Below are 27748 nucleotides of genomic sequence, written 5' to 3' on the forward strand. Positions count from 1 at the left end.
AGAGTGCCACATAATTAGAAAACAATTCAAATTTTAAATTTTCAATGGAAACATAACCACGTAGAAAACTCTGCTGTAAGGCAAAACTCATCATTCAGATTAATATTCTCCTTTCCATCACAAAGTGGTAGATAATAATATGGATTACTGGAGAAAACGTGAGCCATAAGCACGGATTACTTATGTATTGATTAGTTATTTATGCATGCAAATCCCATTCAAACATTCAAGATGATAACAAAAGAAGTACATAAAAAGCATTGGATTCAACTTTCAAGATGAAGGATTGTTGTATGATTTTGTGTAGAAGTTAGACAGTGCATAAATGCTAATACAGGAGAATCTAGAGCATAGGTAGATTAAATACAGATTATAATGATATGGATTGCATATTAATAGACCTCCATAAGAAGATATCATTAACTTTAATTAGGATTATGTTATGTCATGTCCTGGTAATTTTGCCTAGAGGAACATTATTGGGGCAAAACTATGCTAAAACTTTCTTTTAAAATAAGAACATAAATGTATATTAATGATGACGACTTCTGTTAAAAATACTGGAAGAGGCAACAGCAGTGATGGAAAAGAGCCAAAGCAACATATTGAAAATGATGAAAACAATTATTATATATGTGTATATATATATCAATTTTTATTATTTTATTTATTTTTATTGGATATTTTGTGTATTTACATTTCAAATGTTATCCCATTTTCCAGTCCCAGTTTCCCTTCTGGAACCACCCTTTCTCATCCCCTCTCCCCCTACTTCTGTGAGGATGCTCTCACACCCACACACTCACTCCCACATCACCTGGCCCTGGCATTCCCCGGTACTGGGCAACCGAGCCTTCACAGGACCAGGGGCTTCCCCTCCCATTGATCCAAAACAACGCTTCCTTTGCTACATATGCGGCTGGTGTCACCGGTCCCTCCATGTGTACTCTTTGGTTGGTGGTTTACTTCCTGGGTGCTCTCGGGGAGATGGGCTCTGGTTGATTGATACTGTTATTCTTCCTATGGGGTTACAAACCCTTCAGCTTCTTCAGTCCTTTCTCTAACTTCTCCATTGGGGTTCCTGTTTTTCAGTTCAATGATTGGCTCTGAGCAACTGCCTCTGTATTTGTCAGACTCTGGCAGACCCTCTCAGGGGACAGCTTATCACATTCCTATTGTTGCCCCACTCTTGATCCCTCCTCCCATCGTTCCTTATCCCATTCCTCCTCCCCCTTGCCTCTGAGGGTACTCCCCTGCCACCAGGTCTCCAGTTCCCTGGTCCTCAAGTCGCTCCAGGATTAAGCACATCTTCTCCCACTAAGGCCTGAGCAGGCCGACCTCTGCTATATTTATGAGGGAGGCGCATGTATGCTACTGGATGATGGCTCAGTCTCTAGGAGCTCTCTGGTGTCTGGGTAAGTTGAGACTGCTGGCCTTCATATAGGGTTGCCCTCCCCTTCAGTTTCCTCAATTTTTCCCCTAATTCAACCATAGGGTTCCTCAAATTCAGTTCAATAGCTGGCTATAAGTATCTGTTTCTCTCCTAGGCAGCTGCTAGTAGGGACTCTAGTAGAACAGCTATGCAGTCTCCCTCCCATAATCATATCATAGCATTTTTGAGTGTCAGGCCTTGGTGCCCCATCATAAGATGGATCCTAAGTTGGGCATGGCACTGTACCAACTTTCCCCATTTCTTTCTCTGGAGTTCTTATAGATAGGAAAAAGTTCTGGATCAGAAATTTTGACTTGTGTTATTAATCCTGTCCTTCCATTTGAGATCCTGTTTATGTACTGGAAGTAGACCCTTGGAGTTCCCTTTCCCCAATCTTGGGTATCAAGGTCACCCCCATGAGTCTTTAGAGTTTCATACCTCCTGGATCTCTGGTACATTTTAGAGAGTCAACCCACCTCCCCTTGCTGTCCCATGCTGCTTATCACCATTCATTCTTCAGGCTTTCTGGGCTTCTCTCCTGTGGCCCATACCTGATCTTGTTCTCCTTTTCCCCTCCTCTTCCCGTCTCCAATCTAGGCCCCTCCCTCTCTCTGCCTCCTGTGATTATTTCCTGTTCCCTTCTAAGTGGAATTGAAACATCCTCACTTGGGCATTTCTACTCATTACCCTTTTTCATTCTGTAGGCAGATCTATCTTTCAACCACACTATATAATAGGCAGAAAAAAATATGTATCCTTGTAATGACAGACGTTTTCTTTTGTTTTGATTTCCTTTTGGATGCCAGCAATAGCTTATGCTTTTTTTTTTTTTGATATTTTGAGCTCCCTTCTTCTTTCTCCAATGCTTTTTCTCTTCTTCCTACATGGCTGAGATGATCATCTGCAAATGGATCTCTGTTGTCAGCATATATGCAGATAAACATCATGTGAAATGGAGCTAACTAAATACTTGTTCTACGACAAATAAGTGCATTTTGGATTAAATCAGAATATATAAATTAACAACAAATCTGTCATTGAAGTTATGTGTTCAAATGATATGGTCAAGTGAATTAAGTAATGTAAAATAGGAAATGTTAAAGAGTTGGTGACAATTGAGTATGGTGAACAAAATAAGTCCCCAGACATAACTCGGGGTTACTAACATCCCTACATAGATATACAAGGATATTGGAATAAAATCTGGGTAATTAAGAATAAAATAGTATCTGAGGCATGTAAAAACCTTTGTTTATTAATTTAAAAATGAATATAAAATTTTAATTGAAGAGGTAAACTATATGTAGAGGCATGCCCCTATAATGCAAGTAGTCTGAAAATTGACAATGGGTGTAATTCTTATTACAACTTAGGTTATATAAATAGATTATCTTAAAAAGCAAATGGTCATGCCCTGAATAATGTGGCAATATATACTTCAGTTACTTTGGAACAATGAGTTATTAATATCATACAACTAACTGGTAAAAAGAAGTGAGTAAAAATTAATCTTATCTGGCTAGTATGAAATTACTCCTATCATATGAGATTATTAGTCTCAAAGCAGGTGTGACTTCATATTTGTTAGGAAATTCTTAGATTGGTATCCAATAGATTTAGAGGTATGGTACAATTTTTCAAACGGGAAAAAATGCATCAAAGCAATGTACAGAGAAGATGTAGGAGCAATTGAAGGGTAATAGTAGAATAAGAAGCACAGAAAGAAAAGGAAGAGGAGAAGAAGAAGGCGAAGAAGAAGAAGAAGAAGAAGAAGAAGAAGAAGAAGAAGAAGAAGAAGAAGAAGAAGAAGAAGAAGAAGATGATGATGATGAAGAGGAGGAGGAGGAAGATTATTTATTCTGAGTCATGTGAAATAAAATCTTCAGATTAAAAATACATAATCATTATTGTAGAACCTAAAGAGTGGAAGATGTCAAATGGATCTTAGTGAGTATTTGGGTATATCAAATTATGAAAAGAAAACTTTAATAATATAACTTATTTAATTTTTAATCAAATCATTTAAAATGGCATATATCCCACATAGTTTCTGAACTGTGAGGTATATATAATAAAATTAACTTGCTATCAAGTTATTTGGAAATTGTAAATGTGACAATGAAAAGACATCCTAGTTGTTAAATTAAACTAGAGAGGTAAATTGGATCTATCTTCATGACTTCTTCTATCTACTACAGATTTTTTTTTTATGATTAAGGTTGTGACAATAAAACAAATTGAAGTTGATTCCACGTCTCATGACAATATCAGTAATGTAAAATAGCCATGTACACATAAGTTAAATTAACAGTAATTACAGAATATGGACTACAAGATGTAAAATAAAAAGTTGAAATGTAAACATATTCTGTCCGCTCTCCCATCCACCTACTCTGTCTATTCTGTGAGATTCATGCATTGTCCGCTCTCCCATCCACCTACTCTGTCTATTCTGTGAGATTCATGCATTGTCTGCTCTCCCATCCACCTACTCTGTCTATTCTGTGAGATTCATGCATCCTCCTTTGAGCTCCTATTGTTATTTATTTTCTTTGGGTCTGTTAGTTGTAGCATGTCTATCTTTTACTTTATGGCAAATGTCCATTTATAAGTACACACATATCATGTTCGACTTCCTGATACTGGGTGATGTCATTCAGGATGATCTTTTCTAAATCCATCCATTTGTGATCAATACTCCCTTGAGTAAGTATATCACATTTTCTTTATCCATTCCTTGGATGCACATCTAGGTTGTCTCCAGTTTCTGATTACTATGATTTAAGCTGGTATGAACATAGTTGATTAAGTGTCCTTGGGGTATGGTGAAGCATCCTTTTAGTATATGGCCAGGAAATGGTTCTTAAGGTACAATGAATCCCAATAACCATATTATTTTGTCTGTCTTTGAGACCTTTTCCTACTATTTTTTCCATCAGAGGCCTGTCATTTTCTAAACAGAAATGAAAGAGTGGATGGGGTGGGGGTAAAATGGTATTTTGAAGGGAAGGGACTGAAGGGAGAATAAAGAAAAGAAACTATACTAGAGATATAAAATTAATTAATTAACAATAAAATGCCAAAATTAGAAAGGAAAAGAAAAGAAACATGAACATAAAGAGATATAGCCACAGATACCCTGTCCCCATGACAAAAAGTCAGATCAAACTATGACTAAATGATAAAAGCACCAACAATTCTTTAATAATACTTTTGTATAAATGATCACATAGTCTGGAATACAGATTAAATTTGTCTAAGTAATATTCCACTCATGAAGTTAATTTATAGAAATCTTTAACCAGCTAAACCAGACATAATTTTCAGTAATAATAGACGACTGCTCTAACAACATTAAGAGTGTGACACGTGAGAGAACTCAGACATTACTCTGCCATTATTGATGACCTCTTCCTTCTCTAATGCTACCATGAATTATTAATATGAAAAATTAGAGTGAATAGCACCAATGGACAGTTCAGCACCATCCAAAGATCAGGATTTATGATTTACAATGCAGTAGCCATTCTGAAACTATAATCCATTCACCCTAAGGAGCAAAGAATTGCCTCAATGCTCAGTATTTAAGCTGCTTTGCCTACAGTTTGACAAACATAGAAGATATGCATTTTAGCAATTTAAAACACAATGAAGAACACTGAACATAAGTGATTCCAGGTCAACGTAGAGAGATGGGTGAGTATTCCTGGGAAGAATGAATTAAGAGTCCTCAGGAGGTTGTTTTTATGCTCACATGAAAGAAAATTAGTTGTTTTCTCTATATTCTGTGCTTGTTTACAATATACATGTTTAATGACCTAGAGTCTTCTGTGAAATAATGTGGGGTACATGTACATAAAAGTCATAAATTCACTTCTTATTATATTAACACAAGTTATTGTGCTTTATTAGGAAGGCTAGGATTATGGAGCATGTAACATAAACCAATTAAGACAGACTTACAGTGAATAAACCCTTCCTGATTTGCAGGGAGGCTCTAATGTTATTTATTGTACTTTTCATCTTCACTGTATAGTAATAACACCACTAAATATTTTATCTCTGTATATAAACTAGGAAGTAAGCGGCAGACAAATATATAAATTAGAGGAAACACTGTGAATGGATGCTGCCAATGGCCAACATAAACACATCAATAATTAAGGTGTTTGCCTCGATAACATTAAAATGTGTATTGTGCGTATCATACATAAAGCTTCATTTTCATTGCTCCATTTTCTTCAGGATGTTGATTTTCCTTTTGACTAAGGTTATGGATTTCTCAATAAAAACCTCTAGTCGTGTGTAAGTTAAGTTTAAAGTTCTTCTATGTAAATGAGCAAGTAGGAATCATAATCTTATTTATATAATTTCTTCTTCCTTTTCCCTTTGAACTCCTGTGTCTCCCCAACATATTCTCAAATTTATGACCTCTTCTCTAATTATTATTACATATTATGTTTACATATATTTATACATAAACAGATATATGAATGGCAGGCTGTGGAATCCATTTATAGTTAGTTTTTCTGTATATGCTTTAGGCTGACCTCCTGTAATAGATAACTTTTCAAGGGCTTTTTCCCTAGGGAAGACTGATTCAAACTACAAAAATTTTTAAAATATGAAAATTTGATTCGGCTTTTTTCTCCTAAGTGAAAAGCTGTTTAATGCCAGGAATTGTGCAAATCAAAACATAGCAGGACCAATTGATTGCTGACTTTATTTCTCTATCTGTTGAGATAGTAGTGATTTTCAAATTCAGAATTTTCAAGTCCACAAAATAATTACTTACATAGTTGGAAGGTATAATTGATTATAATAACAGTGAGTTTATAGTAATGCTTGCAGAAATATTTTTGTTGATCCAATAAAGTATATACTCATTTATATTGTTAAAATTATTAAAGTTTTTATCTTTATTTTATGTATGTTAAGTATATTGTCTCTATATATTTCAGTACACTGCATGTGTGTTTGGTGCCTGGTCTTTGCAGAAATAAGAAGACAGTGCAGATCCATAGACACTTGACTTCCAGATATGTATTAGGTACCATTTGGTGCTAGAGAATGAATTCATGTCTTTTGCAAAAACAGCGAGTGAACTGAAACATTGAGCCATCTTTCCATTCCCCAAAATACATATATTTGATGTCACTTTGTGTTTCTATATAATGTGTATCAGTTTGTGTGTGTGTGTGTGTGTGTGTGTGTGTACATGTGCATGTGTGAATTTATGTTTGTAAAAGGGTATGTGCATACTATGATACCACATATAGGTCACAGAATCTTAGTTTTCATCCTCACATTTCATCTTTTTGAGATAGTGTATCAATAAAAGCTGCACTTTAGATTCTCAGACATTGCTTATTTCTGGATTTCATCTTCCTGAACGAGTTTTGGATTAAGAGCTACTGCCCCTATGCTTCTGGCTTTTACTCAAATTTTTGAAATTCAAGCTCAGGTCGTCATGTTTGTGGAAACTAATGATTGCTTAGAGTGGGAGAAATTGTCTTCCCCAGAGAGAATACACCAGTTGGTTATCAATACTAAATGGCCAACCCTAAAAACACACAAGTAACACTATACAGAATTTTTAAAAAGTAGGCTTGACATTATAAGACTTACAATTCAATGTGAAAGTGGAATGTTATATGATTATGTATGTATATGATTAATCATGTAGACAATGGAAGATACATACATAAAAATTGTATTCTTATAGAGTAACTCCCACCTTAAGGTAGAAAAATTTTCAACAAAGTTGACATTGAACACATTTGATTGAAACAAAAAAGTCATATATATATATGTGTGTGTGTGTGTGTGTGTGTGTGTGTGTGTGTGTGTATGTATATGTATATATATATATATGTTGTACAGTTTTAGATGTTTTCATTTCCTTTTTAAAATTAAGATACAGAATTCAATTTTCTTAAAAAAGCTATTAAGAAGTTAAAATACAAACAGCTATAAATGCAGGAATTGTGTGGAAATCGGAGAATGCTTAAATGTGTGGGATGATATTTTCCAGTTCCAACCATTTGCCTACGAATTTCATAAAGCCGTTGTTTTTGATAGCTGAGTAATATTCCATTGTGTAGATGTACCACATTTTCTATATCCATTCCTCGGTTGAAGGGCATCCGCGTTCTTTCCAGCTTCTGGCTATTATAAATAAGGCTGCAATGAACATAGTGGAGCACGTGTCTATTTTATATGTTGGGGCATCGTTTGGGTATATGCCCAAGAGAGGTATAGCTGGATCCTCAGGCAGTTCAATGTCCAATTTTCTGAGGAACCTCCAGACTGATTTCCAGAATGTTTGTACCAGTCTGAAATCCCAATAACAATGGAGGAGTGTTCCTCTTTCTCTGCATCCTCGCCAGCATCTGCTGTCACCTGAGTTTTTGATCTTAGCCATTCTCACTGGTGTGAGGTGAAATCTCAGGGTTGTTTTGATTTGCATTTCCCTTATGACTAAAGATGTTGAACATTTCTTTAGGTGTTTCTCAGCCATTCGGCATTCCTCAGCAGTGAATTCTTTGTTTAGCTCTGAACCCCATTTTTTTTTATTAACTTGAGTATTTCTTATATACATTTCGAGTGTTATTCCCTTTCCGGGTTTCCTGGCAAACATCTCCCTCCCCCCTCCTCTTCCTTATGGGTGTTCCCCTCCCAACCCTCCCCCCATTGCCGCCCTCCCCCCAACAGTCTAGTTCACTGGGGGTTCAGTCTTAGCAGGACCCAGGGCTTCCCCTTCCACTGGTGCTCTTACTAGGATATTCATTGCTACCTATGAGGTCAGAGTCCAGGGTCAGTCCATGTATAGTCTTTAGGTAGTGGCTTAGTCCCTGGAAGCTCTGGTTGCTTGGCATTGTTGTACATATGGGGTCTCGAGCCCCTTCAAGCTCTTCCAGTTCTTTCTCTGATTCCTTCAACGGGGGTCCTATTCTCAGTTCAGTGGTTTGCTGCTGGCATTCGCCTCTGTATTTGCTGTATTCTGGCTGTGTCTCTCAGGAGCGATTTACATCCGGCTCCTGTCAGTCTGCACTTCTTTGCTTCATCCATCTTGTCTAATTGGGTATATGCATGGGCCACATGTGGGGCAGGCTCTGAATGGGTGTTCCTTCAGTCTCTGTTTTAATCTTTGCCTCTCCCTTCCCTGCCAAAGGTATTCTTGTTCCCCTTTTAGAGAAGGAGTGAAGCATTCACATTTTGATCATCCGTCTTGAGTTTCATTTGTTCTAGGCATCTAGGGTAATTCAAGCATTTGGGCTAATATCCACTTATCAATGAGTGCATACCATGTATGTCTTTCTGTGATTGGGTTAGCTCACTCAGGATGATGTTTTCCAGTTCCAACCATTTGCCTACGAATTTCATAAAGTCGTTGTTTTTGATAGCTGAGTAATATTCCATTGTGTAGATGTACCACATTTTCTGTATCCATTCCTCGGTTGAAGGGCATCTGGGTTCTCTCCAGTTTCTGGCTATTATAAATAAGGCTGCGATGAACATAGTGGAGCACGTGTCTCTTTTATATGTTGAGGCATCTTTTGGGTATATGCCCAAGAGAGGTATAGCTGGATCCTCAGGCAGTTCAATGTCCAGTTTTCTGAGGAACCTCCAGACTGATTTCCAGAATGGTTTTACCAGTCTGCAATCCCACCAACAATGGAGGAGTGTTCCTCTTTCTCCACATCCTTGCCAGCATCTGCTGTCACCTGAGTTTTTGATCTTAGCCATTCTCACTGGTGTGAGGTGAAATCTCAGGATTGTTTTGATTTGCATTTCCCTTATGACTAAAGATGTTGAACATTTCTTTAGGTGCGGAACCCCATTTTTAATAGGGTTATTTATCTCCCTGCGGTCTAACTTCTTGAGTTCTTTGTATATTTTGGATATAAGGCCTCTATCTGTGTAGGATTGGTAAAGATCTTTTCCCAATCTGTTGGTTGCCAATTTGTCCTAACCACAGTGTCCTTTGCCTTACAGAAGCTTTGCAGTTTTATGAGATCCCATTTGTCGATTCTTGATCTTAGAGCATAAGCCATTGGTGTTTTCTTCAGGAAATTTTTTCCAGTGCCCATGTGTTCCAGATGCTTCCCTAGTTTTTCTTCTATTAGTTTGAGTGTGTCTGGTTTGATGTGGAGGTCCTTGATCCACTTGGACTTAAGCTTTGTACAGGGTGATAAGCATGGATCAATCTGCATTCTTCTACATGTTGACCTCCAGTTGAACCAGCACCATTTGCTGAAAATGCTATCTTTTTTCCATTGGATGGTTTTGGCTCCTTTGTCAAAAATCAAGTGACCATAGGTGTGTGGGATCATTTCTGGGTCTTCAATTCTATTCCATTGGTCTATCTGTCTGTCTCTGTACCAATACCATGCAGTTTTTATCACTATTGCTCTGTAATACTGCTTGAGTTCAGGGATAGTGATTTCCCCTGAAGTCCTTTTATTGTTGAGGATAGTTTTAGCTATCCTGTGTTTTTTGTTATTCCAGATGAATTTGCAAATTGTTCTTTCTAACTCTTTGAAGAATTGGATTGGTATTTTGATGGGGATTGCATTGAATCTGTAGCTCGCTTTTGGTAAAATGGCCATTTTTACTATATTAATCCTGCCAATCCATGAGCATGGGAGATCTTTCTATCTACTGAGGTCTTCTTCAATTTCTTTCTTCAGTGTCTTGAAGTTATTATTGTACAGATCATTTACTTGCTTGGTTAAAGTCACACCAAGGTACTTTATATTATTTGGGTCTATTATGAAGGGTGTCGTTTCCCTAATTTCTTTCTCGGCTTGTTTCTCTTTTGTGTAGAGGAAGGCTACTGATTTATTTGAGTTAATTTTATACCCAGCCACTTTGCTGAAGTTGTTTATCAGCTTTAGTAGTTCTCTGGTGGAACTTTTGTGATCACTTAAATAAACTATCATATCATCTGCAAATCGTGATATTGTGACTTCTTCTTTTCCGATCTGTATCCCCTTGACCTCCTTTTGTTGTCTGATTATTCTGGCTAGAATTTCAAGTACTATATTGAATAAGTAGGGAGAGAGTGGGCAGCCTTGTCTAGTCCCTGATTTTAGTGGGATTGCTTCAAGTTTCTCTCCATTTATTTTAATGTTAGCAACTGGTTTGCTGTATATGGATTTTACTATGTTTAGGTATAGGCCTTGAATTCCTATTATTTCCAGGACTTTTATCATGAAGGGGTGTTGAATTTGGTCAAATGCTTTCTCAGCATCTAATGAAATGATCATGTGGTTTTGTTCTTTCAGTTGTTTATATAATGGATCATGTTGATGGTTTTCCATATATTAAACCATCCCTGCATGCCTGGAATGAAGCCTACTTGAATATGGTGGATGATTGTTTTGATGTGCTCTTGGATTCGGTTTGACAGAATTTTATTGAGTATTTTGCGTCGATATTCATAAGGGAAATTGGTCTGAAGTTCTCTTTCTTTGTTGGGTCTTTGTGTGGTTTAGGTATAAGAGTAATTGTGGCTTCATAGAAGGAATTCAGGTGTGATCCATCTGTTTCAATTTTGTGGAATAGTTTGGATAATATTGGTATGAGGTCTTCTATGAAGGTTTGATAGAATTCTGCACTAAACCCGTCTGGACCTGGGCTCTTTTTGGTTGGGAGACCTTTAATGACTGTTTCTATTTCCTTAGGAGTTATGGGGTTGTTTAACTGGTTTATCTGTTCCTGATTTAACTTCGGTACCTGGTATCAGTCTAGGAAATTGTCCACTTCCTGTAGATTTTCAAGTTTTGTTGAATATAGGCTTTTATACTAAGATCTGATGATTTTTTGAATTTCCTCTGAATCTGTAGTTATGTCTCTCTTTTCATTTCTGATTTTGTTAATTTGGACACACTCTCTGTGTTCTCTCGTTAGTCTGGCTAAGGGTTTATTTATCTTGTTGATTTTCTCAAAGAACCAACTTTTGGTTCTGTTGATTCTTTCTATGGTCCTTTTTGTTTCTACTTGGTTGATTTCAGCTCTGAGTTTGATTATTTCCTGGCTTCTACTCCTCCTGGGTGTATTTGCTTCTTTTTGTTCTAGAGCTTTTAGGTGTGCTGTCAAGCTGCTGACATATGCTCTTTCCTGTTTCTTTCTGCAGGCACTCAGCGCTATGAGTTTTCCTCTTAGCACAGCTTTCATTGTGTCCCATAAGTTTGGGTATGTTGTACCTTCATTTTCATTAAATTCTAAAAAGTCTTTAATTTCTTTCTTTATTTCTTCCTTGACCAGGTTGTCATTGAGTAGAGCATTGTTCAGTTTCCACGTATATGTGGGCTTTCTTCCCTTATTGTTATTGAAGACCAGTTTTAGGCCGTGGTGGTCCGATAGCACGCATGGGATTATTTCTATCTTTCTGTACCTGTTGAGGCCCGTTTTTTGACCAATTATATGGTCAATTTTGGAGAAAGTACCATGAGGAGCTGAGAAGAAGGTATATCCTTTTGCTTTAGGATAGAATGTTCTATAAATATCCGTTAAGTCCATTTGGCTCATGACTTCTCTTAGTCTGTCAACATCACTGTTTAATTTCTGTTTCCATGATCTGTCCATTGATGAGAGTGGGTTGTTGAAATCTCCCACTATTATTGTGTGAGGTGCAATGTGTGTTTTGAGCTTTAGTAGGGTTGCTATGACATATGTAGGTGCCCTTGTTTTTCGGGCATAGATATTTAGGATTGAGAGTTCATCTTGGTGGATTTTTCCTTTGATGAATATGAAGTGTCCTTCCTTATCTTTTTTGATGACTTTTAGTTGGAAATTGATTTTATTTGATATTAGAATGGCTACTCCAGCTTGCTTTTTCTGACCATTTGCTTGGAAAGTTGTTTTCCAGCCTTTCACTCTGAGGTAGTGTCTGTCTTTGTCTCTGAGGTGTGTTTCCTGTAGGCAGCAGAATGCAGGGTCCTCGTTGCATATCCAGTTTGTTAATCTATGTCTTTTTATTGGGGAGTTGAGGCCATTGATGTTGAGAGATATTAAGGAATAGTGATTATTGCTTCCTGTTATATTCATATTTGGATGTGAGGTTATGTTTGTGTGCTTTTCTTCTCTTTGTTTTGTTGCCAAGACAATTAGTTTCTTGCTTCTTCTAGGGTATAGCTTGCCTCCTCATGTTGGGCTTTACCATTTATTATCCTTTGTAGTGCTGGATTTGTAGAAAGATATTGTGTAAATTTGGTTTTGTCATAGAATATCTTGGTTTCTCCATCTATGTTAATTGAGAGTTTTGCAGGATACAGTAACCTGGGCTGGCATTGTGTTCTCTTAGGGTCTGTATGACATCTTTCCATGATCTTCTGGCCTTCATAGTTTCTGGCAGAAAGTCTGGTGTGATTCTGATAGGTCTGCCTTTATATGTTACTTGACCTTTTTCCTTTACTGCTTTTAATATTCTTTCTTTATTTTGTGCGTTTGGTGTTTTGACTATTATGTGACGGGAGGTGTTTCTTTTCTGGTCCAATCTATTTGGAGTTCTGTAGGCTTCTTGTATGCCTATGGGTATCTCTATTTTTAGGTTAGGGAAGTTTTCTTCTATGATTTTGTTGAAGATATTTACTGGTCCTTTGAGCTTGGAGTCTTCACTCTCTTCTATACCTATTATCCTTAGGTTTGATCTTCTCATTGAGTCCTGGATTTCCTGTATGTTTTGGACCAGTAGCTTTTTCTGCTGTACATTATCTTTGACAGTTGAGTCAATGATTTCTATGGAATCTTCTGCTCCTGAGATTCTCTCTTCCATCTCTTGTATTCTGTTGGTGAAGCTTGTATCGACAGCTCCTTGTCTCTTCTTTTGGTTTTCTATATCCAGGATTGTTTCCATGTGTTCTTTCTTGATTGCTTCTATTTCCATTTTTAATTCCTTCAACTGTTTGTTTGTTTTTTCCTGGAATTCTTTCAGGGATTTTTGCGATTCCTCTCTGTAGGCTTCTACTTGTTTATTAATGTTTTCCTGTGTTTCTCTAAGGGAGTTCTTCACGTCTTTCTTGAAGTCCTCCAGCATCATGATCAAATATGATTTTGAAACTAGATCTTGCTTTTCTGGTGTGTTTGGATATTCCATGTTTATTTTGGTGGGAGAATTGGGCTCCGATGATGCCATGTAGTCTTGGTTTCTGTTGCTTGGGTTCCTGCGCTTGCCTCTTGCCATCAGATTATCTCTAGTGTTACTTTGTTCTGCTATTTCTGACAGTGGCTAGACTGTCGTATAAGCCTGTGCGTCAGGAGTGCTGTAGACTTGTTTTCCTCTTTTCTTTCAGCCAGTTATGGGGACAGAGTGTTCTCCTTTCGGGCGTGTAGTTTTTCCTCTCTACAGGTCTTCAGCTGTTCCTGTGGGCCTGTGTCTTGAGTTCACCAGGCAGGTCACTTGTATCAGAAAAGTTGGTCTTACCTGTGGTCCCGAGGCTCAAGTTTGCTCACGGGGTGCTGCCCACGAGCTGTTTGCGGCGGCAGCAACCAGGAACATCTGTGCCGCCCTTTCCGGGAGCTTCCATGCAGTAGGGTTCCAGATGTCGTTTGGTGTTTTCCTCGGGCGTCCAAGATGTGTGTGCAGAGTGCAGTCTCTTCTGGTTTCCCAGGCGTGTCTGCCTCTCTGAAAGTTTAGCTCTCCCTCCCACGGGATTTGGGTGCAGAGCTCTTCCTTTTTTTTTTGAGCTCTCTTCCCTTTCCTTTTTTCTATGAAAGTCAAAACCTAAGTAAAGTTTGTTTTTTGTTTTTGCTTTCGTTTTTGTTGTTTTGTTTTTCCCTCTTCTAGGTAAGCTTGTATTAGAGACCAGGCAGTACAATGACTCAGGGACTGGAGTCTAAAACGTTTCTTTCTGACTCTGAAGGCTTGAGTCATCCCAGTGATTATGTGATGTACAGATATTTAAACTCAGTATCATGTTCTTTTCTCTTTCAGAACACCTATACGGCCTGCTATTGGTTGACATCATCCTCCACTTTTCAGTACACACTCATTTTAACATTTAAAGCTATTTCTTAATTCTCCATTCTCTTTCTCCTGCTTTCTATGTCTTATGTGTATATGTGTGTGTATGTGTATGTGTTGTGTACAGACCTTTATTAACCTTCTGCAATTATACTGTTATTGTACTTTTTCGGTTAATCTTTAAAAGTATATTTTCTCAATTAATGATATTGTCAAACATATTTTACTTCTTTTAGTGATAGCCTTTGTTGAGACTGTAGTTTTTGTAATAAGAATATCCAGTTATTTTTATGGTTTTTATGCCCTTATTTCTTTCCGATAGTCAATAGGACTCATTCTCTAATTTTCTTTTTATTTTTAATTACTAATTTATTCCAATATATTAATTATGATATCTCATATATCTCATTATTTATAAAATATATTTAAATATTTTACTTGCTCAAAGTTATTCCGATTTTTTCCATCTCAACCTTCAGTATTTTTACTGATGTAGCATATTCCAATATCTTTCTAATATAATTTATTCACTTAATTATTTACTTCAGAAGATGTACATTCTTTTATGGATCAAAATGTTAGCAAAACTGATAGATGTGTTAAAAAAAAAACCTGGCCTAACACTGAGAAAAAAAACAGAGAAGAAAAAAATCAAAAAAAAAAAAAAAAAAACAGAGACCACGTATTCATGAATCTTAAACAATATGAATACTAGAATCAAAATAATGTTAGTTCCAATTGATCTGATCAAGTGAACAAGGGAAAATTCCATAGAGTTTCATCCCTTGGGTTTTGCAAGCATATATGTAATACTTGCTCAAGAATGTTAATTTTTACTCTCATAATATCCAGAACCTGCAAACAGAAACTAGAATCCTACATATCCCTCATGTAAAAAGTAAATAAAGAAAATGTGGTATATTGACAAAATGGAATATTACTTGCCTGAATTTTAAAATGTAATGAAATTTGTAGACACCCAATTGAATTGAACAGAAAAACTTTTCTGTGAGAGGAAAGACAGACAGAGAAAGATAAATATTGTATGTAATCATGGATACTAGTCATTAAATAAATAATAAATTATCTATAATCTATAGAACTAGAGAAGTTATGTATAAAGGAAGGGACTAGTGGGAACACATGGATCTCCCTGGAAGGGGGGAAATGGGTATTATGAGTGAAGTGGGTGCAGGGAAGTAAAACCATCAGGTCTGTAGGTGTAAGGGAGATAAAGTTGAGGGAAATGGATACAAAAAGAAACAGCTGGAATTGGGGCATGTTATAGAAACCTATTTCACTGGAAACTTTTATAATATAAGAAAGTAATCCTGATAAGGTTTCCTAAAAATGAAGGAGTAGAATCCCAACCGGCCATCTCTTGTTACTAATTAAGGTTTCCAGTACTGGGTCTGAGATACAGCCAATTGAGTTGTTGACTAACTAGTCCCAAAGAAATCCACACAATTCAGGCAGTTGCCAAGGAAATGGTTACATTCCACAAACTGACAGAGGAGCTCCATTGCTGAACACAACACCCCCGTAACTTCTTACACATGAAGATTTCAAACTGGTGACTACAGAAAGACTTCTCCACTATGTTTTAGTATCTTTAGTGCAGGAAGATACTTTGAAGGCCACCAAAGGCGAAACATAAACACCAACCCAGCCACAAAATTTTTGACTTACAATTTGTCCTTCCTGTAAAGTGTGATATGTCAGTGGTGGCACAGACTTGGGAGAACACCCAACCAGTGTCTGAATTGAATAAGCACAGCTTCAGGAGATGGGACCCATACCCAACACTACTCAGGTGACCAAAATCCAGAGAATAGATAGCTTAGAGTCCTATAGTAAAATCATACTTTATTGGTCTAATTTTTTAAAAAGAAAAGAAAACATCAATAAAATGGCTCCTATCATATGCTGTTACGCTCATAGATTAAATTTATCCACTATTATATCAAGTGGGAATTGGAAACAGATGCAGTGTCCCACAGCCAGACATTGAACACACACACACACACACACACACAAACACACACACACAAACACAGAGAGAGAGACAGAGAGAGACAGAGAGACAGAGACAGAGAGACAGAGAGAAAAAGAGAGACAGAGACAGACTTCTTGGAACACACAGCTGTAAATGGGTTATCTCCATCAATCACACACACACACACACATACATACACACACACACACACACACACACACACACACACACCACAGAAGAGGAGATAGAAAGCTCTTAAGCCTGAGACTGTATCAGAAGAACAAGGCCATCTGAGTCAACTGAGAAAAGCGCATATGAACTCACATAGACTGTCACAGCAGAGACTAGGCGGAATAAAGGGAAGGAAAACTGTAATCAGAGTATATTGCATAAAAAAGAGATCTATTTTTAAAAAGTTAAAAGAATTAAATAGGAACTCTCAGGTTTAGACAGGAATAAATGCACCTGAGTGTTAAATACTGCTTAATTTAACTTTATTTTAAAAGTTAGATAGAACATTGGAAGAACTTTCCCATTTTCCCTGGTTTGGATCAATGATCTTAAATGCTGTATTTTCTTTATGTTTTGTCAGTAGTTCATAATTAGTATAATAGAAGTACAAGAGCAGCGTTGGATATATTGAACAAGTCAGTGAGGATGGAAGACAGCAAGAGAACATGGCCCCATGAATAAACTAAGCAGAGCTCATATGGGTTCACAGAGATTAAAGCAGAAAACACATGGCTGGCATGGATCTGCACCAAGGTCTCTGCAGGTATGTTCGGCGCCTGTGTGTGAGACTCCTTTGCCTGCTTGTCAGACTCTTTTCCTTCTGTCGGTTCGTCTTGTTAATCCTCTGTATGGGGTGCCTTTGCCTTGTATTATTTTTGTCATAATTTTGTAATAATTGGTTGTTGTCTCTTGGAAGCCAGCTCTTTTCTGAAAGAAAGTGGAGAGGCAATGGTTTGAGGTTCTCAGATGAGTGGTGGGAGAAGGGAGTGGGCAGGGTATATTGTATGAGAGAAAAATCTACTTTCAATAAAAAGAATAACACACAAGGAAAAGAGAAATTCTCAAAAAAAAAAGAATCTAATTATAAGCATTAAAGAATTTTTAGAGCGAAATATGAAGTTTCATGAATTTTTGCTTATCATATCTCATGTATTCACATTAGAAATCTAATATTAAACATCTAGTTAAAATATATACATGAGGAAAAATTATGAAATCGTGGGAAAGTATTCAACTTGATATCTTTTGTTTTTTGTGATTTGCATTTTCAATTATATTTTATTATCAGATTTACTCATATTTCATCAGTTTTATTTCTGTTTATTTTGGGGGATTTTATATGTGTAAAGACCACTAGTGCTATATTTTTGTAGTTTATTGAAGTTTCTACACTTTAAAACACTGAAATAAAAACAAGAGTGGAATGAAAATGCAAAAATGAAAGGAAAGTCTTTGTCTTAAGTTACAAAGGGTCCAATATTCAAAATTCATAGAAATGAACAAAAACAATATAGGAAAATTTGTCCAAGAAACTCTCAAGACTGCTGGAGTGAGGCTGAGGGGTGTGCCACTTGGAAACATTTTAAAACTAAACATGCTGATATTTGTGTCCTCAGATCCTGAAAAAGAAGGTGGATATTAGATAAGGTGCAAGTGATCTGACTCTATTCCTTCAAAGGAAGCATAGGAAAAAGAAAGCAAATATGAGAAAATATTACTCAAATTTTATTGTCATTGAGGAAATGAAAATCAATATACTCAGAGATATTAGCTTATATCTACCAGTCTAGATACTATCAGACATTAAGTATATTACAGGTTGAGATTAGGGTATAAAGAAACCCTTCACTTTAATATTCAGTTTAGGAAACACAACACAATTGAAATGTTTTTGGATTCCTACTAGATCAAATTTTTAAAATATATATCTTAACATTAATATTTGTGTAGAAGGTACAGAAATAAAATTAAAAATCAAATATAATAAAGATACCTATTTGCCCATGCATATTTTATATTAAACAAAACAATGGTGGTAGCCTACATATGTGGTGATATTTGCCAGTTGATACAAAAATGAATGAGAGCATTATACTATATAAGATAAGCTAGATGTTGAAACAAAATTGTTCTGGATCTTCATAGATGTTTGAAACCAAAAACCAACTAACAAAGTAATTTCAAAAGCTGTCACATATTTAGAAAGTGATAATACAAATGCAATAATCAGAGGCAAGGGAAAGAAAGGGAAGGAAATGTGAGGGGTGGGTAAATGACTAAAATGCCATGTCTGTAGAAGAAGCAAGTCAAGAGAACTGATGTACAACAAAATGTTGGAATCAATATAGGACATTGCATGCAAAATTCTATTAAATAATATCATATCTCTTGTAGAGTATACACAAGAGACAAGAATATATATTTCATTATGGTATTTATTCTATATGTGAATATTACATTATTTACATAACAAATACATATATATGGAAATAACAAAAATAAAGCGTTAAAGGCCAAAATTATAAGACAATGAAATAACACAAAGAATTTTGAAGTCAGTGGTACTGTCTTAAAAAGGATTCTCTAATACCTCCTAAAATTCTATAGTCTGATTTTCTAACAATTTTTTAAAATTATCTTTTTTTAAATTTTATTTTTCTTGCACAATTTTATATATTTACATTTCAAATGTTATCCCCTTTTCCTCCTTGTCCATACAAACCCTCTTCCTCCTGCTTCTATGAGGAAGCTCCTACTCCCACCCACTCACTCCCATCTCAACACCCTGGCATTCACCCTACACTGGGGAAATGAGCCTTCACAAGACACAGGTCTCTCCCCCCTACTGATGCTGGACAATGCCATCCTCTGTTACATATGTGGCTGGGGTCATGGGTCCCTCCATGTGTACTCATGGGTTGGTTGTTTAGTTCCTGGGAGCTCTGGTGGTGTCTGGTTGATTGGTAGTGTTGTTGTTCCTATGGTTTTTTTCTTTCTGCAGGCACTCAGATCTTTGAGTTTTTCTCTTAGCACAGCTTTCATTGTTTCCCATAAGTTTGGGTATTTCGTACCTTCATTTTCATTAAATTCTAAGAAGTCTTTATTTATTTATTTATTTATTTATTTATTTATTTATTTATTTATTTATTTATTTCTTGACCAGATTATGAATGAGTAGAGCATTGTTCAACTTCCATGTATATGTGGGCCTTCTTTTCTTATTGCTGTTAAAGACCAGCTTTAGCCCGTGGTGGTCTGATATAACCCATAGGATGATTTTTATCTTTCCGTATCTTTTGAGGCCTCTTTTATGAACAGTTATATGGTCAATGGAGAAAGTACCCTGAGGTGGTGAGAAGAAGGTATATCCTTTTGTTTTAGGATAGAATGTTCTATAAATATCTGTTAAGTCCATTTGGGTCATGACTTCTCTTAGTCTGTCTATGTCTCTGTTTAATTTCTGTTTCCATGATCTGTCCATTGTTGAGAGTGCAGTAATGAAATCTCCTACTATTATTGTATGAGATACAATGTGCGCTTTGAATTTTATTAAGGTTTCCTTTATGTATGTAGGTGTCCTTGTATTTGGAGCATAGATATTTAGGATTGAGAGTTCATCTTGGTGGATTCTTCCTTTGATGAATATGAGGTGTCCTTCCTTATCTTTTTTGATTACTTTTGGTTGAAAATCAATCTTATTCAATATTAGAATGGTACTCCATATTGCTTCTTCAGACAATTTGCTTGGAAAGTTGTTTTCTAGCATTTTACTCTGAGGTAGTGTCTGTCTTTGTCTCTGAGGTGTGTTTCCTGTAGGCAGCTAAAGGCTGGGTGCTCATTGCATATCCAGTTTGTTAATCTGTGTCTATTTATTGAGGAATTAGGTCCATTGGTGTTGAAATATAGTAAGGAATAGTGATTGTTGGTTCCTGAATTTCCTGTATGTTTTGGACCAGTATCTTTTTCCGTTTTACACTACCTTCAATAGTTGTGTTGATAAAATTTTCTGCTCCTGAGATTCTCGCTTCTATTTCTTGCATTCTGTTGGTGATGCTTGTATCTATGGCTCCTTGTCTCTTTTTGGTTTTCTATATCCAGGGTTGTCTCCCTTTGTGCTTTCTTTATTACTTCTATTTCCATTTTCATTTCCTTTACCTGTTTGATTGTGTTTTCCTGTAATTCTTTCAGGGATTTTTGTGATTCCTCTCTATAGGCTTCTACTTGTTTATTTATGTTTTCCTGCATTTCTCTAAGGGAGTTCTTCATGTCTTTCTTGAAGTCCTCCATCATCATGATCAAATGTGATTTAAAATCTAGATCTTGCTTTTCTGGTGTGTTTGGTGTTCAGTGTTTGCTTTGGTGGGAGAATTGGGCTCCAATGATGCCATGTAGTCTTGGTTTCTGTTGCTTGGGTTCCTGTGCTTGCCTCTTGCCATCAGGTTGTCTCTGGTGTTCTACTATTTCTGACAGTGGCTAGACCATCCTATAGTCCTGTGTGTCAGGAGTGTTGTAGACCTGTTTTCCTGTTTCCTTTCAGCCAGTTATGGGAACAGAGTATTTTGCTTTCGGGCGTGTGGTCTTTCCTTTCTACTGGTCTTCAGCTCTTCCTGTGGGCATGTGTCCTGTGTCCACCAGGCAGGTTACTTGGAGCAGAAAAGTTGGTCTTACCTCTGGTCTCAGGCCTCAAGTCCCTCCTCAAGGGCTGTGTTTCAGCCCTCTGTGAAGGCAGCAACCAGAAGGGCCTGCCCTGCCTTTTCTCAGGTCCCTGTAAACAGGGGTCCTAAGTGGAGCTAGGCGTTTTACTCTAGAGTCAGAAATGTGGGTAGAGAGTAGTCTCTTCTTGTTTCCCAGGTGTGCCTGCCCCTCTGAAGCTTTAGCTGTCCCTTCCATGACATTTTGTTGCAGTGAGTTCTTTGACCGGGTGCCTTCAGATCTGGGAGGTGTCTGGACCACAGGGGACCTGCAGCTTGTGTGCTGAGTCATTGTTTTTAATTGCTGAGTTGTACTCCATTGTGTAAATGTACCACATTTTCTGTATCCATTCCTCAGTTGAAGGACATGTGGGTTCTTTCCAGCTTCTAGCTATTATAAATAAGGCTGCTATGAACATAGTGGAGCATGTGTCCTTGTAATATATTAGAGCATCTTTTGGGTGTATTCACAGGAGTGGTACAGCTCAGTTCTCTGGTAGTATTATGTCCAGTTTTCTGAGGAACCACCAGAGTGCTTTCTGAGTGATTGTACCAGCTTGTAATCCCACCAATGGTGGAGTGTCCTATTTCTCCACATCCACACCAGCATCTACTGTCTCCTGAGTTTTCATCTTAGCCAATCTGACTGTTGCAAGGTGGTATCCCTGCATTTGGGGGTCCAACCTTGGCAGGACCAAGGGCTTCCCCTTTCACTGGTGCCCCAACAAGGCTATTCTCTGCTATGTATGCAGTTGGGGCCCTGGGTCAGTCCATGTATAGACTTTCAGTAGTGGTTTGTCCCTGGAAGCTCTGGTTGGTTGGCATTGTTGCTCTGATGGGGTTGAAAGCTGGGGTAGTTCCAGCTCCATTTATCAATGAGTGCATACCAAGTGTATTTTTCTGTGATTCTACAGTCTGATTTTCTAACACTTTTTAAAATCATCTTTGAAAATTTCACATTAATGTATTTGTATCAACAATTGTATCACCACCTCTTCTCCTCCAATATTCCCCACGTCCTCTCAAATTCCAAATGTCTTCATCTTACCTCTCTCTCTCTCTCTCTCTCTCTCTCTCTCTCTCTCTCTCTGTCTCTCTCTCTCTCTCTCAATCTCTATCTCTCTCTCGCTGTCTTGCTCTTTTTCTCTCTTACTCTCTCTGTCTCTTTGTCTCTCTCTATCTCTACCTGTCTATTATCTATCTATCTATCTATCAATCATCTATCTAATCTCTATCTCTATCTATCTGTCTGTCTATATATCTAATCTTTATATCTCTATCCATTCTTATATGTATATCTACATCTATATTTATATGATATATATATTTATACTTCTATCTCTATATCTATCTATATCTAAGAGATATTTATGTAGATTATTATGTGGATTATTTAGAAAGAAATTATGTAAATAATTTTAGTGTATGGATAATTTATTTTCATGAAGATCCCACAAGCTCAGTGTAATAATGTTATAAATGAAGAAACATGGCCATTTTTAAAACATCCCAAAATCTATCATTTTAAGCACCTATTAATTTTTGTTGTAGGCCAAGAACTAATGTTGGGGGAATGTTTAACTAATATAGACACTTGAACCACAAGCCTGACAACCATAGTGAATTCCTTGGCAACCCTGCCACTAAATGAATGAAATTATTTCTAAAAAATAGTAAAAAAGGGGATTGAGATAATATGACTCAAACATGTATTATCTGAAAAATGGCAAAAATTTTAAAAGAAATAAAATTAAAATGCATATGACCAAAAAATAGAAAATAACTTCTACAGAACTCATAAAAAGTAATTCTCAACTCAACTTTATTACCATCCCAGGCAACATATCTCATCTGAACATTTTCTTGTACACTAACTTCAATCATTAGGTCTGCCTCTTTTTCTTGGATACATGCAAAATTCAATCACTCAATTTTGATTAACTGGTTAATTTAGATGATCTTCAAAAAAATATAAACTAACTAACAATGGAAGGTGAGCCAGAGTGATTTAGTGCTTCATATGGTGTTTATAATTTGGCATGTTCCAATCACGAAAAGCCGAAAGTCATGGAGTCTTAAACAGATGTCTTACTTGTATAGGTTCATTATGAATTGGCAGGCTTTGCATGCCGTACTCTGCAATCTCTGCTTCTGAGTTATAGAGAGGGAGAAATGGGCTTCATAAAGGCCTAGGAGGAAAAAAAAAAGCATCTGTGCAGCTGCAACCCAGGTTGGAATTATTCTTAATATTCACAATTAATTTCTGGAGCACAGATTGTACAAAACATTGCCAGCTGCTTCAATAACAAATGTGTTCACTTGAGCAACTACTGATTTTGGAATCTGTTTGACTCACACAGGTGTCCAAAGGTGAATCATCTACTGTGTGCTTCTTTGTTTCCTCTTTTGTCTTTTGATAACCTGTTTTAGAGAAAGATTTGTAACTAAGACTTAATTCAGAAGAAAAAAAAGGGGGGACTGTTAAGATCCTCATGGTCTTGTTTTAAGTTAAGGACCTATGCTGTTTAATCTCGTATCAACTAGATCAAACTAGAGCCTTGTGGGAAGAGGGACGGACGCTCAATTGAGAGAACACCTCCATTAGAACTGGCTGTAAACAAACCTGTAGAGCATTTGTTTTAAATTAATGATTAATTGGGAAGGGACAGTGTCAGAATCAGCATAAAGAAGCTGGGCTCCAGAGCCAACCAAGGTTGTACATTTGTTCATTTCTCAAGGTTTCCTAGGTTTTCAAAGTAAAAGAGGTGATATGCAAAAGTAGCATTTATTCACCACATGTAACTATTATCTCTGAGGCTTACTATTAAATAAGTTCACCCTTTCTAGTGCTTTCTGAACTCTAGATGAGTGGGTCAGCTCAGTCCTTCTGGCTGAAAAGTTCTCTCCAGGATTACTGATTCAGTCCAGTTTCTCTCAGCTTCTTACTGAATCTCTCTGCTTGTCTTCAAACTAACTCTGGTAATCTTTTATAATCTTCTGGCTTCTTCTCATTCTTTGGCTCCTTTTGTCTTCACCTGCACCTACAATCTGTCTCATAAAACTGTTCCAGTAAGACCTCCTCTCTCTCTCTCTCTCTCTCTCTCTCTCTCTCTCTCTCTCTCTCTCTCTGTGTGTGTGTGTGTGTGTGTGTGTGTGTGTCTGCCTCTCTTTCTTTCTCTCTGCATTGCTCTTTTTTTTTCTTTTCTTTTTTTCAGAGCTGGGGTGCATTGCTCTTTTAAGTTCTCTCTTTCCTACCTTTCCTGTACTATTCTTCTAGGTATCCTCTGTCCTGTCCTAGTCTTGTGTGAGTTGGGCATATCCTATCTCTGACACTTTGTCAAATCGTTCTCCGATTCCTCACTTTGCCAGCCCCTCAATTAGACAGCACTTTCAAACATGGCTGCTTATTTCTGTAAACTAAACCTTACCTGCATTGAAATTAAAGGTAGGAACTGAGAAAAGTGTCTATATTCCAGCCAGAGGAATTAAAGTTCTGTCACCAGGTAACACAAATCTAGAAGGGTGAAGGCTCCATTTAGATAGGCTCTCAGTGACCTTCCCTATTTTCCATGAATTGTATGGTTATTGCCTGAAACAAGGAGATCACGCTGTCAGTTTGTAGAGGGAAACCATTGTCTGCTAAATAGCCTATGTTGTTTGGGGATTTTCTTATGACCCCTTCTCCAACAATATATAATATAATATAATATATTATATATTATATATTATAATATAATATATTTAATATGTACATTTCTGCTATTAGAAATATTTTTCGGTAATAGGTGATGGCCAGTTGAGACACTGTTGTAGGATGTCATACAGGTAAAGGCAGGTACAAGATAGAATGAGGCCTGTCATTAGACGAGAAGGAAGGATGGGTAGGAGACAAATTTTAGGAAGAGGAGGAGACTGGAACAGGAAGGCAGGAGAAGCTGCTGAGAGAACAGGGAGACTGAAGTTAAGATTCCACTCTGTACCTTTATAAGTTGTTACGAATGTTCTTAAGGGATGGTTGCGTACAGGGCTTTGTATGTATAGGTGGGCAATTATATCTTATAAATTGGATCAGAGGTTATTGTGTTATGTGTTCTTTTATATGGCAGTTATGTTTAGGAGGGTTTGTGGCAGCCAAAGACAGTAGGACGCCATGGAATTGAGATGTATATTTCTGGCAGGGTGAAGCCTGCTTGGGAAATGGATAGGTAGAGAAACTGCTGCCAGACTCAGAGAGCAGTATGATATGGGATAGAGCAAAGTGGGTGAGAGGTTTTGCTGACTGAGATGAGGATATCTACCAGATATCTTGGGGCACTATGGTGCCAGACCTAGTAGGGGTAAAAGACATTATATTTTTAATAATTTTACAGCAATATGGTCTCCCAATGTGGGGCATGAACCTATGACCCTGAGATTAAAAGTCTCATGCTCTACCACCACAAGCTCTCTTCTTTTTAAAATAAACCTAAACACATTCCTGTATCAATAAGCACACTGTATTTCCCATTATTAAGATATCTCATAATGTTCATCTTTATATATTTCAGTATCATTCCTCAAGTGTTCCTCAGTTGTAGATATCTCTCTCCATATTACCTCTCTTTATCCGTGGACCTGTCCTCTTCTCCGCCTGGCCTTCCCATTCCCTTGCACACTCACCAACAGTCTACCTATAAAATCTCTCATGGCTGGGGATTTAGCTCAGTGGTAGAGCGCTTACCTAGGAAGCGCAAGGCCCTGGGTTCGGTCCCCAGCTCCGGAAAAAAAAAAAAAACCAAAAAAAAAAAAAAAATTGGGGGTTGGGGATTTAGCTCAGTGGCAGAGCGCTTGCCTAGGAAGCGCAAGGCCCTGGGTTCAATCCCCAGCTCTGAAAAAAAGAACCAAAAAAAAAAAGTTTTTAAAAAAAAAATGGGGCTGGGGATTTAGCTCAGTGGTAGAGCGCTTACCTAGGAAGCACAAGGCCCTGGGTTCGGTCCCCAGCTCCGAAAAAAAAAAGAACCAAAAAAAAAAAAATGTAAAAATCTCTCCTGTTTCTCCTTCCAAGGGACATACAAATGAGTACCCTCACTGGGTCTACAAATTATAGCTTCATTATCAATTACTAATGTCTTATTGCTTAGTGGGTAGTACCTAATTTACATATAATATACAATTTATCTCACTCAGGATGACTATTTTTATTTCAATCAATTTGCCTACACATCTTATGGTGCACGTTTTTAACAGTTGAGTATAATTATGTAAATTATAATTACCTATTCTGTCCCCCTTTGTGCCTGTTCAGTTTATGTTGCTTGTGTCTTTTAAAGCCCCCATTTATTACTTTGCTGCCGTTATTCCTTCACACCTCATATCACCATTCGCAATTTCTTTCCTCAAGGTTGGGTTCAGGTTATACTAGCTCAATAGAATGCCTAGAAACTGAAATATTGTGTATTAATACTGTCTAATAAAATAGCCACTAACCATATACATTTGTCAATACGTTGAATATATTTTATAGGACTACAGAAGTAAAATTCCTAATTTATTGCATTTAATTATAAGTCAAGTAACTATATAGTTGTCTGTCTAGTGTTTTCTGTTTAATACATTGTGATCTTTACATTTAAGTTAAAAATACATATGACAAATAATTTTCTATATAAAATAGTACATTCTATATTCTAGTATTTAGGATGGCATTATCTGTTACTAACTGTATAATATGGAAGATAGTAAATGAAGATAAATATAAGTTATAAAAAAAGCATAAACTATCGATCTTTATTTTTTATGAATATATTAACCTATATTGCCCTACTCTTTTATGTGTATTTATTAGGTGTGTATGCATATGTGTGTATACCATTCTTTTTACTCTTTTTCTCCAGTGGTCATCACAGTCTGACAGTTGAATGTAAGTGATTTAGAATAGAAAGAGTTGGACAAAGGGAGACATAAAGAGAAAAATTTGACCATGCACTAACATTAGCCTCTGGGTAGGTCAGAGTGTGGTAAGTCTCATGGTAACCTTGTCAGCTCTTTTCCATTCGTCAAGATCAACTAATTTGACAACAGTGAGGGGAACTTTGCTGTCTCCTACCATTATCTATCTATGTTTTTGTATTGACTAATTGGCAAAGAATGAAGCAAATATAATATAGAGTGATGTGATTTATAAATGGCAGAATTCCAGCAAAGGTCAGGAGGAAAATTCAATTGCATTACAAAACTCCAAATATTTCAAAAATGCTCATGTCTGAAAGTGCACATTCATGAAAAGTCTAAATTCATCTTTTGCCAGCAGTAATTCTTTAAGTTGTCTCCCTTGGGCGATCATTATCAAAATGAAGACTAGGTCATGAATTTCTGTGCTATTACTGGTATCTGACAGAAGTTTGCATGGTGAACTATCTAGCCTCGAATGGTCAGTAACGTTTGCTTTGCGACATCTGCAAGTTAGCCAATTTCTTTCCCAAGACATAAAATTATATTTCTGTGATCTGAATTATACTAAAATACTATTATTTATCTCACTTTGTAAATACCAACTGTAGTTAATCTTAAGCCAAGTATTATTTTGCTTTTATTTGATCATGAAACTATATTATTTATGTAAGATTTATTTAATTAGTTCATAAAACACTATTTGAAACGAACATTGA

Source organism: Rattus norvegicus, chromosome 15 (assembly GCF_021556685.1).
Source record: "Rattus norvegicus strain SHRSP/BbbUtx chromosome 15, alternate assembly SHRSP_T2T, whole genome shotgun sequence".
NCBI classification, from domain to species: domain Eukaryota; kingdom Metazoa; phylum Chordata; class Mammalia; order Rodentia; family Muridae; genus Rattus; species Rattus norvegicus.